Here is a 7,373-nt window from a genome sequence, read left to right as displayed (position 1 = left end):
TGTGCTCATTATAAAATATAATGTAATGCCAAGTAAACACGATGCTGAAAAAGTCCACGCACCATGGCTGAGAAGAGTAGAGGCACACACTGATCATCACACTGTTTAGTGCTGTCTTTCAGTCTTTAATGTAAAGTTAAGGCAGTGGTCAGTGTGCATGCCCATACAATAATGGATAACAATTTGCTCAAAATCTTGGCTTTTTCACGTGAGCATTTAATGAACAAAGAAACCAGTGATTGACAATCATGAAGTTTTAACAAAATAAAATTTCACTAGGATAACCTTAGCTTGCAAATATATCAAACAATTTCAGCAAAACCTATTTTAAAAAATTCCATCCATTCTGTTCCACTTCAAACTTCATTATGGACTTCTCAAAAGTGGTCCTCTATTTTTTTAATTAATAATGTTAAATAATATATAGTAATAATAATTATTATTTATTCATTTTATTTTTGTGTTCTTACTGCTGTCTCAGCCTTACAAAGAATCACTCATGTTCACAGGAAGCGTCACCCTGCAAAGGACCTTCTTATTTACCCTCAAGGTGCTATTGTATTTTGGGGGATGATATCTGTGTTTGACTGTCTTAAAGCTATTGAGAAGACTTGATATCAGCTGGGACATGAAGAAAAAACAAAGGTCACATCTCACTCAGAGGCAAAGATGCCTGTAAGCATGTGTGTATATGTGTGTGTTGTCTGTGTGTGTGACTGCACATCAGCAAGATGTCACCCAGCCGAAAAAAGCAGATGTTATCGGTGCTGGCATTTCCACATTCAGGCATGTTGTTCCCCAGTCTTGTGCTCTACCTCCAACACTGTTTTTCTGTTTCTCTTTATGTGTTGTATTGCAGGAGATGCAAATCATTATGCATTTATGCCATGCTGCAACTTCAGCTTCTGGGGAATTCTGTTTACCACCTCATCACCACCAGCTCAAGGTGTTTGGGACAGGCTTGTCATTTGTATGCCGTCCTTTCACTTTTGCCTTTTGCACTGGAATGAGGGGATCAGCAGAGTTGATTTCACACATTTTGTGGAATGCAATTTGTAAAACGTCTTGGCTATATGCACACATGGAGTCATATTTCCTCTGGGTGCTCTAACTTCCTTTCACAGCATAATTACAAGACTAGGAAAAACTCAGGACAGTCAGAACATGGACAACGTCTAGCCCAAAACCATAAACCTTTCACGCACTACATGGCAATGGAATTATGGAACTCTAGCACTGACCTATGCATTTCAACTTTAAAAATTGTAGAATTAAAAAGAAAAAAAACATGTAATAAGCAATGAAAATGTATTTTATATATGTAGATGTTTGGTTTTGTGCAATACTTAAATTGCAGCTACTTTGTGTAGTGTAAGGTCTACCTCTACAACACTTATTTCTATTTTTAATAGGACTGCCAATAAAATAAAACATTTAAACATACTAACCACTAAGACAATGAATTATTAAGTCTAAAGCTTGCTTTAATGTTTGAAAAACATTACAGAGACAAATGTAGGAAAGATGCCCAGGCCGTAAAGATACCCTCTTACATTCACAACAAAATAGATAGTTTAACATTAATTCTTGTCAGTCAAGTTTTATTGTCAAAGAGTCTGAAACTTGCAAGGGCTCATCACTCACAAAGAACATGCCCTCTTCACCCCAGACTGATTATGACAAGCTGACACAAACACCACATATGTGGTCTGTAGCAAGAAATGACACTACAATACTTTCCATTAGTTGTTCACACCAAAGAGGATGAGCAGTGAAAGCACCTAAATTCAACACCTCAACTCTCCCTCAATGGAAAAAGGTGCATCAGAGCCTCAGCAATGGAATTAAGCCCAAAATGCAGAGACTGCAGAATGAAAACGCTGTAAATAACGGTCAGTAGGCCTGACAAAGGCACTTTTGTGTTTGCGTCTGTGTTAAAAGATTGTGCAAGAAGACTTATTTCATCAAAAAAACTCATGTTTTGATGATTTTTTTTGCAATAAATAAACTTATTATAGTATGACTTTATGCTGATGTTTAGTTCCTTTAAGATATGTATGTTATGTCTACTTATCCAGCATGTCATGAAATAGGGCTAATCCAACTACTGATTACACCATAATCAGTTATAGAAGTGAGTGTAACATTGAATCCTCTTGCACCTAATGTGCTGGAGAGAGGCCACTGAAGCAAATAAATGCAACCCATTCATATTTCAAGAAGCCATGTCATCATCGATGAACTAATCTGCCTTCGGGCAACATGTGGATTCATCAGTCAAACCCTCTAACATAATTTCATCTGTCCCTGTGTCCATCTGGTGTCACCTAAACCTAATATGGTGAGTATTTTGTATGCTCAAATATACATGATTAGTTTTGTTTTAGTTATTAAAATCATATTGTCACAATATCACACCATTCACTGTTTTCCTTACATGTGTTACAGTGAAAACACTCTACCTTTACTTACAATTTGATAACCTCTTGAAAATACTTGGTCCATACCAAAGGGAAGTATTTATGTCATTGAATATGTCAGTTGTATCAAAATCTTAAGTACACGAATCATTGTCTACAAACATGACAACCAAAATGTAAAGTCATGTTATAAATATAAAATATGCACAATCAGACAAGGGGGAAGGGTGAATATAGGGAATGGAGGTAGGAATCAGCAACCTGCGCTGGTTGGCAAACCATTGTCTGACTAGGTTGGCGTGATGGAAACTCACACTGTCACAAATGATTTCACCAATGAGATCCCTGGAGAGGGTGTTCCAGAAGGTAAGCAGATGTTAGGTCCCCACAAGAGGGATACGAGTGTGGACACTTTGCCCAAGTTGAAGCAAGCCACATCCATGCATATAAAAATATGTGGTGGTTCATTTAATTTGAGTTCCATTATGCAATGTATCAAACAAGATAGTACAGCAAATTTGACCTGCAACCCTTCGATTATGAGTCCTCATCCTTACACGCTAGGCCACCACTGCCCCAATTTGCTCTCACAGTGGTAGCAAATGTGTCAAGTTAAAATCAACTGTATTGCATGCCAATATACAATGTTGGACTGTAGAGTAGATTAAAGTTACACTTCCTTTACTCTTTTATTACTCCTTTCAAATGGTAAATAGTATAACTACTTCATATTCGTTTGGTTTCTCCTCAGCACTTTGTCAATAGCATAGATGGGGACAGACTGGACATTCTCAAAGATTTGTATTTGATTGAGGCTTATGGCATAATTTACTATGACCATAGCAGAAATATGCCCTTCCTGTTAAGGAGTTAAAATACTGTGTAACATGGTCCACAAATGTGGCCCTTATTTAATCAAAAACTGACCTACAGGTTAAACCTTTTCTACCTCTTTTCTTACACTACTCTTCTTGGTCCGCGTTATTCGCTATGTTCATTTCCTTGCTGTTCTTCGATTTATATGTTCTGTTCAATGCAAAAAAAACAAAATACTCTTGACAGCCAATGACATCTTTTTGAACACTTTTGACTTACATAAAGAAAAATTTGTTCATAAAGAAAAACAGAAAAACAAACTAACTAAAGCAATTGCAAAATGACGTTGATGTTATGATGTACACAACTGATTAAAGGTTGTGGGAATTGTATAAAAGCAACTGAGGAAAATAGTGGTATTATTATTAATAATATTGGTCTAAGGGCCAGAAGTAATTAATGAGGTTTTACGCGCATCTTAATTTCATTGGAATGCACACACATCTGCAAGTTAATATACAGCCACTCTTTAATCTGTGGATTCCAGTGAAGCACTTTCAGAGCACATGTGTGGTCATATTGACCGCTGACGTTCACTAAAAAGTGATTAGGCAGTTCAAGTTCAGGTCCTTGGTCTAGGAAGAGTCGGGAAATAATTATCCCTCCTGGTTAGCCTGCCATTTTCCATGAAGTCCTCTGTACTAATTACAACATGACCTACCCCAAATATATACAGGGAGTGCAGAATTATTAGGCAAATGAGTATTTTGTCCACATCATCCTCTTCCTGCATGTTGTCTTACTCCAAGCTGTATAGGCTCGAAAGCCTACTACCAATTAAGCATATTAGGTGATCTGCATCTCTGTAATGAGAAGGGGTGTGGTCTAATTACATCAAACCCCTATATCAGGTGTGCATAATTATTAGGCAACTTCCTTTCCTTTGGCAAAATGGGTCAAAAGAAGGACTTGACAGGCTCAGAAAAGTCAATAATAGTGAGATATCTTGCAGAGGGATGCAGCACTCTTAAAATTGCAAAGTTTCTGAAGCGTGATCATCAAACAATCAAGCATTTCATTCAAAATAGTCAACAGGGTCACAAGAAGCATGTGGAAAAACTAAGGCGCAAAATAACTGCCCATGAACCTAGAAAAGTCAAGCGTGCAGCTGCCAAGATGCCACTTGCCACTAGTTTGGCCATATTTCAGAGCTGCAACATCACTGGAGTGCCCAAAAGCACAAGGTGTGCAATACTCAGAGACATGGCCAAGGTAAGAAAGGCTGAAAGACGACCACCACTGAACAAGACACACAAGCTGAAACATCAAGACTGGGCCAAGAAATATCTCAAGACTGATTTTTCTAAGGTTTTATGGACTGATGAAATGAGAGTGAGTCTTGATGGGCCAGATGGATGGGCCCGTGGCTGGATTGGTAAAGGGCAGAGAGCTCCATTCCGACAAGGTGGAGGTGGAGTACTGGTTTGGGCTGATATCATCAAAGATGAGCTTGTGGGGCCTTTTCGGGTTGAGGATGGAGTCAAGCTCAACACCCAGTCCTACTGCCAGTTTCTGGAAGACACCTTCAAGCAGTGGTACAGGAAGAAGTCTGCATCCTTCAAAAAAAAAAAGTTTTTCATGCAGGACAATGCTCCATCACACGCGTCCAAGTACTCCACAGCGTGGCTGGCTAGAAAGGGTATAAAAGAAGAAAAACTAATGACATGGCCTCCTTGTTCACCTGATCTGAACCCCATTGAGAACCTGTGGTCCATCAAATGTGAGATTTACAAGGAGGGAAAACAGTACACCTCTCTGAACAGTGTCTGGTAGGCTGTGGTTGCTGCTGCACGCAATGTTGATGGTGAACAGATCAAAACACTGACAGAATCCATGGTCATGGATTTTGAGTGTCCTTGCAAAGAAAGGTGGCTATATTGGTCGCTGATTTGTTTTTGTTTTGTTTTTGAATGTCAGAAATGTATATTTGTGAATGTGGAGATGTTATATTGGTTTCACTGGTAAAAATAAATAATTGAAATGGGTATATATTTGTTTTTTGTTAAGTTGCCTAATAATTATGCACAGTAATAGTCACCTGCACACACAGATATCCCCCTAAAATAGCTAAAAATAAAAACAAACTAAAAACTACTTCCAAAAACATTCAGCTTTGATATTAATGAGTTTTTTGGGTTCATTGAGAACATGGTTGTTGTTCAATAATAAAATTATTCCTCAAAAATACAACTTGCCTAATAATTCTGCACTCCCTATATATATATATAAAGATTTCTCAGAGATCTTATTATACAGTGATGTTCGATGTTTTCTCTTTCAGCAATCCTGGGAGGTCATCCTGATCTGTGGGAATAATTGCAGAGCCACCATGATTACTGAGGTTGCATTTTATCACAAGCTTTGACATTACTCTCTAAATCGACTCATTTTGCACTTGTTTGTCCTGTCTTGTGTGTCTTTTTTGAAATACCCCATATACTTGAACCAGTACACTGCACAAAAGCACAGCCACTTTGAGTGTCTCATATGGTATTGTCCTTGTTTAGTGTACAGAAGGTTTTATAGTTGTTATAGTCTGTATAGGTATTTAAGTTTTAGTTTAATTCTTTTTTTTTATTATTCATGTGTAATGTGTAATATTTTTATGCACTATGGGGGGTCTGTGTGAAACAGCATTTCAAGATACTGTCTATATTGCTGTACAGTCCAAAAACCTCTTTAGAATCTTGAAGGTGGGTCAATGCTGTAGCTTCCTGCTCCTTTACATCTAAATGTAACTTTTCCACTGTCACATGCATATGACCTGCATGCAACTCTGCATTTTCAAGTTTCCCATAGCTGTTTATATAGCAGCCATTGTATGTGTTTTTTTCTGTCTGGTTTGCTTATTTTAATTGAACTTCTCCACAATTAATTGTTCATCTGTGCTATTTAAAGAAAGTTGTGGCTAATTAAGTCAAGGTTACAATGCAGTAATTTCCCATGCAGGCAGCCAGTAAGAAACAAAGGCAAGCTGTGAGAGGCGGCTCATTAAGGAGAACTGTGATCACACAGTTCACAGTGTGAGTGTGGCATGTGTTTTATGTGCATGTGTGATGGGATGCAGAGATGTTGTTGTTGTGTGTTGAGATAGATAGATAGATAGAGAGATAGAGAGATAGATTGCACATCCAATTAAGAGGTATAGAATTAAATATGACACTGGATGGATCCTTTAATAGCTCCACTTAATTAAGCACAATGTAATAATGAAAAAATAAAAACTGAATCTCTGCATTTAATCAAATCAACTATTACCCTGGGTTTTGATGAGGGGAAAAAACTAACATGGCAGCTCTGATTAAAAAATAATGACTTGGCCAGGCATTTTCCAGGAGCCTAGTGGCTGCATTGAGCTCAGAGGACTTCACTGCCACCAATCTGACAGATCTGTCTGAGTCGTAAATGTTTGTTTGATGGGGCGTGGCTGAAATGGTTAGAGTTTGCGATGTGATGATTAATATCTATCAGCTATCGGCCTCTTCAGGAGAACTGAAGGAGTTAGCTGGGTTAGCTGAAGGAGACACATTTCAGCTTGCTCATGGTCCTTAGTTATCCAAGGGCCAGAACCCGGTTATGAACCCCCCACCCCCATTAGTCCAGCATGCCTCTGAAGCTGCTGTTTTCTACAGATCAGAATATCATTAACATTTAGAGCAGAGCTGCACTGTCATTTCACACAAACAGCTAAGATTCTATTAAGGGCTCAGTCCACCAGTGAAAAAGGAGGGGCAGCGGATTTGAACTCATTATATAGAGGAGCATGACTACAGAGGCTTTACACAGGCAAACAGCTAAGCCCTCAATTAATTTAGTCTCTGCAAAGCAAAAATGCCCCCCCAACTCCACGACTATTGCTCTTCATCTATATATCTTGCATCAGATGTCACTTTCGGCTGTTAGCCAAAAGTTTGGTGGTTCAAGCCCACCCAGGGACGTAAAGTGTCGTTGTTACAATTTTGGGGGCAGTGGTGGCCTAGCGGTTAAGGAAGTGGCCCCGTAATCAGAAGGTTGCCGGTTTGATTCCCGATCCGCCAAGGTGCCACTGAGGTGCCACTTAGCAAAGCATTGTCCCCA

The sequence above is a fragment of the Denticeps clupeoides genome, chromosome 10 (assembly GCF_900700375.1).
Source record: "Denticeps clupeoides chromosome 10, fDenClu1.1, whole genome shotgun sequence".
In the NCBI taxonomy this organism is placed as follows: Eukaryota; Metazoa; Chordata; class Actinopteri; order Clupeiformes; family Denticipitidae; genus Denticeps; species Denticeps clupeoides.
This window is presented reverse-complemented; position numbering follows the sequence as displayed.